Raw genomic sequence first — 10489 nt, forward strand, 5'->3', positions numbered from 1 at the left:
TCAGTGCCTGGCACACAGTAGACACTGATAAAGTTAACTGCGCCAGTCTCCGTTTTCGGAAAAGTCATCTGTAATAGTTTTCCAGGTTAATGTCAACTAGTATATTGTTACAAAATAACTTATGCTATATAGTACTACTAAAGAAAGAATCCCAAGGTCACACCTCTGTTGGGCAAAGAAAAGAATTAGAAACAGAATTCTTTCATTTTGCCACATGCTAAGAATGTAGGAGATTTGGGGGTGGAGGGGGTGTGAGCTCATGGAGGATGAACTCACGGGGTTTCCTTAGTGCAGTCTTCTTGTTATTGCTGTAGGGGGTACAGTCGCCTTAGAGACAGATCTATCGAACTTATTATTTTATAGATAAGGTGGCAGGTCCAAAGAGTTGGAGCCTAACATGAAAAATAGGAATTTACTCCAGAACTCATTTATACCTTTTAGTTCCTTTCTGCAGGAGTTCCTAAACAGTGGGCTTGACAAATATTTTTGGTACAAGGCCACACTGGTGCAAAAAGGAGAAGGCTGGTTCAGTTTTGTTGTCATTGCTTCTTTGGGGCACCTTCTTCCTCCTAGGCCCTTAGACCTGCCTCTGTAAAATGAGAGCAGGGAGGCCTGATGGTGGTCCCATAGCTTCAGATTGCCTCACAGCATTAGTCTGGAGTGCTCTGAGCATTGATGTAAGCAACTTGCTGGGCTCTTAATGCAACTTTACAATACAAAGGTTCTCTGTTTAGAACAAAACAAAAAAGCTAAGCTTAGAATTTTATAATGAGAAGATTGTTTACTTCCCTGTAGCAAGTCATCATATATACACATAAATATGTATACCCCCTAATATATTTAACCTTTTTCCTATTGTTGGACATTTATGTAGAAGTTTTGCTTGTATAAGTGTTACGGTGATGGACATTTTTGTATATAGATATTGGTTTCTATCTCTGAGCATTTTCTTAGGATAAATCCTTCATATGTGATTAGTGGATCAAATGATAAGAACATTTTTATTCTCAAATAGCCAATTTGTTGCCAAATTGTTTCACAAGTATTTATTGAGCACTTACTATGCATTCCTTCATTTCACTGGACCTGGTGTCACCAGAACAAGAAAGGAATGGTGTTCTGCAGTTCTGCCTCTCACCATACTGTGAGCTCTAAACACACAGGAAAAGAGCACTACACTCTGGCGTGTAAGGGTCCCTTGAGGGAGCCTCCCAGCTCCCCCTGATTCTATCCAAATAATTGCAATATGAAATTACAATCAAATTCTATTCTAAATGCACACTTTAGAGTTGGAGAGGGATCCATCAAGTTTTAACAGGATGTAGCAAGGAAGGGAGGCAATGTGGTAGAATAGAAAGTATAGAATTGTATTTGAGAGACCTGGGACCAAGACCTGCTATTCCACCCACTGCTGTGTAATCTTGGACAATCATGTCAACCTCTCTGGGTTTCACTTGCCTTATGTGCAAAGTGAAAGTGTTGGCCAGATGCCTGCCAGTGCTAGCAATCTGTACTTCTTTTTAATTAAAGTTTTATACAACATACCTTACCTCTTATCAGTGTTCACCTAGTGATAATGCTTTTGGTAATAACTCAGTTTCTTAGCCAGGCTTCCCAACCTGTCACTTAAGGCAATTTAAGTTGACACCTTTACTAAGTTTATGCCATTTTTATTGTTGAAAATTATTGAATGTTTTAAAGATTGTTATGGTTTTCACCATATGTTAATAAATTGTTATCTAGTGAGCTTGGTTAAAGTAGTTTGGCCTGACCCATACTGCTAGCGAAGATAATGTGTGTATGGCATTTTCACACACCTTGTATCCTTTGATCCCCGCCCCCTCCCTTTTTTTTTTTTTTGAGACAGAGTCTCGCTCTGTTGCCCAGGCTAGAGGGCAGTGGTGCAATCATAGCTCACTGCAACCTCAAACTCCTGGGCTCAAGCGATCCTCCTGCTTCAGCCTCCTGAGGAGCTGGGACTACAGGCATGCGCCACCACACCTGGCTAATTTTTTCTATTTTTAGTAGAGACGAGGTCTCTCTCCTACTCAGGCTGGTCTCAAACTCCTGACCTCAGCGATTCTCTTGCCTCAGCCTTCCAGGGTGTTAGGATTACAGGCGTGAGCCAGCGCGCCCAGTCTGATCCTCCTTATTAAAAAAAAAAAATTACATGAGATAGGTCAGAAATTACTATCTCCATTTTATCATGAGAAACCGAAGGTCGAGAGACTGTGAGATCTGACATCGTGTGCTAAGTGCGGAAAAGAAAGGCAGTGGTGGGCTGTGCTTACTTTTGATTTGTGACTCCTCAGAGGAAGAAACAGACCCTGTTCCCCAAAGCCCAGGTCTGCTGCTGGGCTCGTGACCTTGGCCAAACAGAGTAACTGAGCCCTCTGACAACAGTGGCCCAGCGGTTAGACGTATGACCCAGAGCCCATCAGCGTCTTCCTCTGGAATTAATCCACAGAAGCAGGGAATGAGGGAGAATTCTTCCTGCTCGGGTTGCTTAGCAGGCGCAGCCATATTTTCGTCACGTGGAGAAGACCCGTCTGCAGTAAGGAGAATCAAACCAACAGGTAAAGAAAAGCAAAGACAACTAGAAAATGTTGAATTGCTGCTTCCAAAGGCCCTGATTCCAGAAGCTCTTTAGTTCCATGACCCACCTGGCTAGTCAAGCCAATAAATTTCTTTTTTTCCTTACACTGGTCAGAATTTATTTTCTTTGTATCTTTTGTTTTCTTTCTTTCTTTCTTTCTAGGCCAAAGCTAAGAAGATACAGAATTTATTTTCTATTATTTGTCTTTTTCTTTCTTTTCTTTTCTTTTTTTTTTTTTTGGAGACAGAGTCTTGCTCTGTTGTTCGGGCTAGAGTGCCGTGGCATCAGCCTAGCTCACAGCAACTTCAAACTCCCGGGCTCAGGTGATCCTCCTGCCTCAGCCTCCTGAGTAGCTGGGACTACAGGCATGTACCACCATGCCCAGCTAATTTTTTCTATATATTTTTAGTTGTCCAGATAATGTCTTTCTATTTTTAGTAGAGATGGGGTCTCGCTCTTGCTCAGGCTGCTCTGGAACTCCTGACCTCTAGCTATCTTCCCGCCTCGGCCTTCCAGAGTGCTAGGATTACAGGCGTGAGCCACCGCACCCAGCCTATTTTCTGTGATTTGTAACCAAGAAATGAACCCAGAACCTCTGGCTGTCAGGCCAGGGTCCTGTCTTCTGATGTTAATTAGCAGTGAGTAGTTGAGCGCTTAACGATGTCCCAGGTAGTATACTGAACACGTTACATGTAGTAATTTATTTACTGGACCAACACGAAAGCCCCAGTCTTGAAAGGCTAAATACAGATCCCTGGAAAAGAGATACCCCCTCCCCAGGTACTATGGCATCTAAACTGTATTAAGAACTTTTTTTGTAAAATGTGGCCAAGTGATTCTGCCCCAGTAGGGAAGGACACCAAGTCTGGGGAGAGGGCTCCAGGCTGCAGCATCCCCTTCTGCATGGGAGCTCCCCCTGCCTGCCTCTTTCCCACCAAACGCTCCTGCATTCTCGTCCGTCATCCTGACTTGTTAATGTGCATTGAGTTTTTGAGAGAAAGGCCCAATATATGTGTAAGATCTTTTCATTGCTAAATCATTTTAGATTGTAAAACTCTAAATGTTCATATCATTAAATTTAATTACTTGCTGGCTTCGTGGGGAAAACACCAGGAGCACTGCCCATTGCATTTATCTGTGTAGTCCAGACTGCCCTTTAGAGCTTCTGATTCACGTATCTCCTGCCTGCTTGCCGTTCGCATTAGTCTGTCTTCCCACTGTGTCCAAACTGTCACGTCCCAGCCTGAACTTTCCACTTCCCACTTCACCTTCCACTTACTCCCCCCGCGCTGTCCTGCCCGTTGTTACGAACACTCTGCTCACTCAGGAGGATAAGCCAGAGACCTGGGAGTCGTTTTGGAAACTTCAGTCTCGGTGATTCATTAGGAAGTCCCGCCAGTTCCACCTTCAGAAACACAAATATCTTCAATTCCCTCAATCTCCAGTGCCTCAAGCTAGTGTTACTTGCTTTGATTCCTGTAGTAGTCTAACTGGCCTTCCTGCCTTTGTCTACGTTTGACTCCCTCCTCTTTATTCTCTACGGAGCAGCCAGAGTGGGCTCTTAAAATTTAAGGTGATGTCACTTTCCCTGCTTAAAATATGTCATTGGTTTCTCACTGCACTTGAAATAAAACTCATTCTCCCAGGTGCTTGGCTACCTCTCCAGTTCTCATCAGGTGGCCCTCTTCCGCTTGCCAAGTACTGTATAGCCATGGAGGCCTTTCTGTTCCCAAAACATACTAAACCCAGTCCTGAATTAGAGCTTTTGCATATGGCTGTTCCTTCTGCCCAAAACATGATCTCCTGACCTTCACTCGACCGTCTCCTTCTCAACCATCCGTTCCCAACTTAAATTCCGGTTTCCCAAATGCTCCTTACATGACGACTCTTTCTAAGGAAGGTGCTCCCCTCGCCCCCCCAACTCCCATTCTGCCTACTGCTGTTTACTCTTGATTTCAACAGCCCCTTTGTTTTCTTCTTACAGGATTTGTAGTTATTTTATTTTCTTTGTTTTCGTTGTCTGTATTTTTATCCTCTGTTCCCCTCCCTTTGTGAGGGAGGGGCTTTGTCTTGTTCGTTGGTGTATCCGTATGGATACAATGAGTTGAATGAATGAATAAAATCAATAAGATCGATGAGATGAAAATAAATGAAAATGAGTGACGCCAATAAGAGGTCATAACAAAAAATGCACAAAGAGCCAATAGACATAAAAGGACATGCAAACTCTGTTCCATAAGAAAGAGAGATTGCATTTTCACCTATCAGACTGACAACAATTAGAGGTTTGACCTTAGCTCTTGGATTTGGCAAAAGTCCAAAAAACAGGTCATGAAAGGGTAAATTAGTGCAGTGTATTTAGAAATTATCTGGAAATCTTTGTTTCAGTTTCTCTATTGTCAGTATATTTATGTTAAAATGAGTTGGCCTAGAATTTCATAACTAGATTATCTCTAAAATGCTTTCCAACTCCCTAATTTCATCATAGATTCAAACTTGACTGATTCATTCAATCAGATCAATTGCAGTGGGAGTGATTGTAAGGCTGGTGGCAGGCACCCCTCCCTTCCCTAATGAAACAAGAAGTCCCTCCTATCCCTCAATACCCCCAAAGCTGAAACAAAGAAATTCCTCACTCCTCACGCCGATATCTCCTGGCCGAAGAAGCTCCCATCCCCCAGTCCTAAGAACCTATATAAACCCACTCAGACTTCTGCGAGGGCGGCTTCTCTGGTTCCACTCGTGGGACTGTGAGGCTCTCCCGGGTCCCTCTCTCGGGGACTCGTTACCCCCACCCAGGAGCGCCCCAATAAAGCCTCTTTACTTATCCCTTTCAACTCTGCTCGTCTTTCTTTCTCTGGTGCCAGCTACTTCAAAGAAACCTTACATTTGGTGCCGAAACCCGGGATGGGCATTTGGCTGCGCCGGCCCGCTCTGGGGCTTTGGCTGCACCACCCCTTCCGAGAACTCTCGCATTCCGGACCGGGACCTCCGCTGACTGCATACAAGTCCCTGATTGACGACCTCGGCCTGGGTGAGTCACCCCATGTTATCCCAACCCGGATCCCCCAGGAGCCTCCATTCTTTCCGGGAAGCTGTTCCCTGTCCATTAAACCGTGGGCCCTCGTCGGAGGCTCCCCCGTTCCAGGGGCTGAGGCTATTCGGGGACGCCTGAATTCCTCTCACCCCTTTCCGTGCCGGCACACTAGTCTCAGGCGGAGACGTCCCCCCAGACTTTTGCTGCCTCCGTAGCCAGGAAGCTGTTTCTGACTATTTCCCCATCCGGGTTGAGGTGACATGGGTAACCAAACTTCCCCGCGAGACGCCCCTGGGGTGTCTGCTGGCCAATCTGAAGGCCCTGGATTTAGGCATCCGGCCCAAGCGCCTCATTCTTTACTGCAATACTGCCTGGCCAATGTATAAATTGGACAATGACTCCCAATGGCCTGAAAATGTGACTTTCAATTTCAATATTCTGCAAGACCTTGATAACTTTTGTCATAGGAATGGCAAATGGTCGGAGATCCCATATGTCCAAGCCTTTTTCTGTTTGCGCTCCCATCCCGTCCTTCTCTCTGTCCGACCTGCCAGCCCGCACAGGTCCTCCTTGTGCTGGATCCCCCACCCCCCTCTGCCTCTTCTCCCTCTAACTCTCCACCGGACGTCTCTTCAGACGCCCCTTCTGCTTTCTCCGATCCACCCGACTCCCTCAGCCCTCCCCCTCCACTTGACCTCCACCATACCCACAGGCACCCGCCCATCCTCCCACACCGCCCAGCCGCTCGCCGCCGACATCTCCAGTCAGCCAGCACACTCTCTCCCATGCAAACCCCTCAGACCAGCCCCTCCTCTGTCCGTTACGGGAGGTGGCAGACACCAAAGGGCTTGTATGGGTACATGCTCCCTTCTCCCTTCCTGACCTTTGATTGAAAAGTGCCTAGGTTCATTTTCTAATGACCCTCAGCCTACACCAAAGAGTTCCGTTACTTGACGCAGACATATGACCTTACCTGGCATATTTTTATTATACTGTCCTCTACCCTTACTACTGATGAAAAAGAGCGTGTCTGGGCAGCAGAGGGACCACCTGTTGCAGTGTGTCCTTGCCGGCCTCCAGGCCGCTGCCCACCGTGCTGTAAATTATAATAAACTCACGAAAATCACTCAAAGGACAGACAAAAACCCCGCAGCCTTTCTCAGCCGCCTTACAGACGCCCTTATCCAATATACCCGCCTAGATCCTACCTCCCCCGCTGGGACTATTGTCCTTGCAACTCACTTTATTACTCAGTCCTCCCCTGACATCAGAAAGAAACAAAAAAGGCAGAGGAGGGCCCTCAGACCCCTATCTGAGACCTGGTGAATATGGCATTTAAAGTGTTTAATTCCTGAGATGAACAGGCAGAGGCCCAAAGGGAGGCCCGTGTCCACCAAAAGGCACACCTGCAGGCCCAAGCCTTGTTTGCAGCCCTGAGGCCGGCGGGACCCGCAAAACCATCGACCTCGTCTAAGGCGACCAGCCTCGCTCCACCAGGCACCTGCTTCAAGTGCGATAACGAAGGCCACTGGGCCAAGAGGTGCCTGCAGCCACGTCGACCCTCCACGCCTTGCCTGGCATGTGGTCAAGAGGGACACTGGAAAAGTGACTGCCCCTTGGGACAGAAGTCTGGAGGGTCAGTCCTTCCATCCCTAGACCTGCCGATGGCAGCTTTGGGTCTGGCTGCTGAAGACTGAAGAGACCCCGACTCAACGACCCCATCACCCTCACTGAGCCCAGGGTAACAATCAAGGTAGCGGGCAGGGCAGTGTCCTTTCTGGTTGACACGGGGGCTACCTACTCTGTCCTGCCTTCCTTTTCAGGCCCTACCTATCCTTCCCAGGTGTCGGTCGTGGGTATTGACGGCAATCCCTCTCGACCCCCCACCACCAGTCCCCTAACCTGTCTAATAGATGACCGTCCCATCACCCATTCCTTCCTTATCATGCCCTCCTGTCCCACTCCACTATTGGGAAGGGACTCATTAACCAAGCTGGGCACCACCCTCCACTTTTCCTCCGGAACTTCCACCCTCCTTCTTCTCTCTCTCTCTCTCCAGATTCCTCAGCTCCGCCCATAGCCTCTCCTGCTTTATCGAGTCCTACATACCCCCTCCCACCAGAACTCGTAGACCCCCAGGTTTGGGACACCTCCACCCCAGTGGCGACCACACACCACACCCCCGTCCTCATTTGACTCAAAGACCCCTCATTCTTCCCTTCCCAGCCACAGTTCCCTATTTCACCAACCCACTGCAGAGGTCTAAAACCCATCATAGAATGTCTTCTGCACAAAAAAAACTTTTGATTCCAACCGACTCTCCCTATAACACACCCATTCTCCCGGTAAGAAAGCCAAATGGCTCCTACTGGCTAGTCCAAGAACTCAGACTCATTAATGAGGCAGTTGTCCCCATACACCCTGTGGTGCCTAATCCCTACACTTTACTCTCTCATATTCCACCCTCCACCACCCACTCTTCTGTCCTGGACCTCAAGGACGCTTTCTTTACCATTCCTTTAGACCCAGCCAGCCACAATCTCTTTGCCTTTACGTGGGAAGATCCTGACATGAACATGTCTCGACAACTCCCTTAGACTCTCCTGCCCCAGGGGTTCAGGGACAGCCCCCACCTCTTTGGTCAGGCTCTCGCCCAAGATCTTCTTCAATGCCCCTTACAACTAAGCACTGTCCTCCAATATGTGGACGATTTATTACTCTGCAGCCCCTCATACTCCGACAGCCACACACACACTGCCTCTCTACTCAACTTCCTTGCCTCTAAGGGCTACTGGATGTCCCCCTCCAAAGCTCAGCTATCTAAGCCTACTGTCACTTACCTTGGACTTAGTCTCACCCCCACTTCCCATCATCTCACTATTGATCACCGGCAGGCCCTCCGCAACCTCCAACCTCCCACCACTGCGGAACAAATTCTATCCTTCCTTGGGCTTATCTGTTTCTTCCGACACTGGATCCCCAACTTTTCTCTCCTTGCCAAACCCCTCTATGAGGCAGCACGTGATGCCTCTGCTGGCCCTCTGTTAAACCCTCAGGCTGTCTGCCGCACGTTCCTAAAACTTCGCAACTGTCTCCTGCAAGCACCCCCTCTAAGACTCCCTCAACCTCTACACAAATGAGCGCCAGGGCCTGGCCCTTGGTGTCCTCACCCAACCTCTGGGACCTACTCCCATTTCCCCAGTGGCCTACTTATCCAAACAGCTGGACACCATGGTCCGTGGCCGCCCTGTCTCTGCGCCTTAGCTGCGGCCGCTACTCTCACCAGGGAGGCCCTCAGACTCTCCCTGGGACAGAACTTACATGTCTTCTCCACCCACCACTTATAGGACCTTCTAACTCACCGCTCTTTAGCCCACCTCACTCTGTCTAGACTACAGGAATTCCATCTTGTGTTTATTGAAAATCCCACCATTACTTTATCACAGTCCCCGACTCTAAACCCTGCCACTCTGCTCCCCATTCCCTGCCTAACCCTGTCCTCACACTCCTACTCAGAAATGGTTAAAGCCTCCAGTACCCCTAAACTCAATCTGTCAGACAAGCCACTTCCTGACAGCGGACTTAACTTTCTTTCTTGATGACAGCTCTGTCACAGGTGAGGACGACAAACGCCGGGCAGTGTATGCCATTGTCTCTGCCTCTCAGGTAATACAAGCCTCCCAACTTCCGGAGGGCACCACCTCCCAAAAGGCAGAACTCATTGCTCTCACCCGAGCCTTACACCCAGCCCAAGGCAGGAGTGTAAATATTTACACGGACTCCAAATGTGTGTTTATGATAGCTCACTGCCATGCTGCCATATGGAGAGAACGGGGCTTTCTCTCCACCACGGGCTCCCCTGTTATTAACGCCACCCTTATCTCCCGTCTCCTCGAGGCCCTTCAGTTACCCACCCAATTTGCTATCATACACTGCAAGGGACACCAGACAGACGGGTCCCCCGTCACTAAGGGAAACAACTATGCTAATACTGTCCCCCATAGTCAAACATCCTAGTCCGGCTCCTCTTCTTTTCCTTCCCATTCCTTCCCTCCAGCCTCGCTACACTCCAGAGGAGCGTGACAGCCTTCTCGCCCAAGGGGGATCAACCACCACCGAAGGGTAGGTCCTTCTGAAAGATGGCAAGCTGGCTCTCCCTGAGGCACAGGCCCTAGAACTCATTGGCCAGGTCCACTCTTCACTTCATATTGGCACTAAGGGCCTCTTCCACCTCTTACAGCCTCTATTTTCACACCCTGCCCTATATTCTGTCATCAAAACTGTTTGCTCAAACTGTGACATCTGTGCCTCTGTTAACCCTCAAGGGGGCCTAAAACCCCCTGTGTCCACCCCCCAGATGCGTGGTCACCTCCCCAGACAAGACTGGCAGGTCGATTTCACTCATATGCCACCTCACAGACATTTCAAACTCGTGTACGGCCGGCCTTTTCTCATTGACCATTATCTTCCAGCCCAGCCCCCACATTTGGCCTCCTATCTCCCATATCTCTCCCTCGCCAGGCAACTTCTCCGGGCCCACACAGACAGATATCTACCTCAGCCTCCAGAGACTGACTCAAATATCTCTCACACGGATATCCGCGACCCTTGAGACCAGCGTTGGAAAATTAAAGTCACAGGCAAAGTATACTGAAAAATACATGACTATTACCCTTCAGCGACTATTCACGTCAGCCGTGAATACGTCCTGGCCCACCAGACACAGATTCAAATATCTATCAATATGCTGGAAGCAGAACAAACTCTAGCAGGACAACTTTCCTCCTGCCCGAAACATCCCCTTCTTACCTCCTGGCTAAATATTATTCAACATACCCTCGCCTTCCTAAACTCCT

This window comes from Eulemur rufifrons, chromosome 6 (assembly GCF_041146395.1).
Source record: "Eulemur rufifrons isolate Redbay chromosome 6, OSU_ERuf_1, whole genome shotgun sequence".
In the NCBI taxonomy this organism is placed as follows: domain Eukaryota; kingdom Metazoa; phylum Chordata; class Mammalia; order Primates; family Lemuridae; genus Eulemur; species Eulemur rufifrons.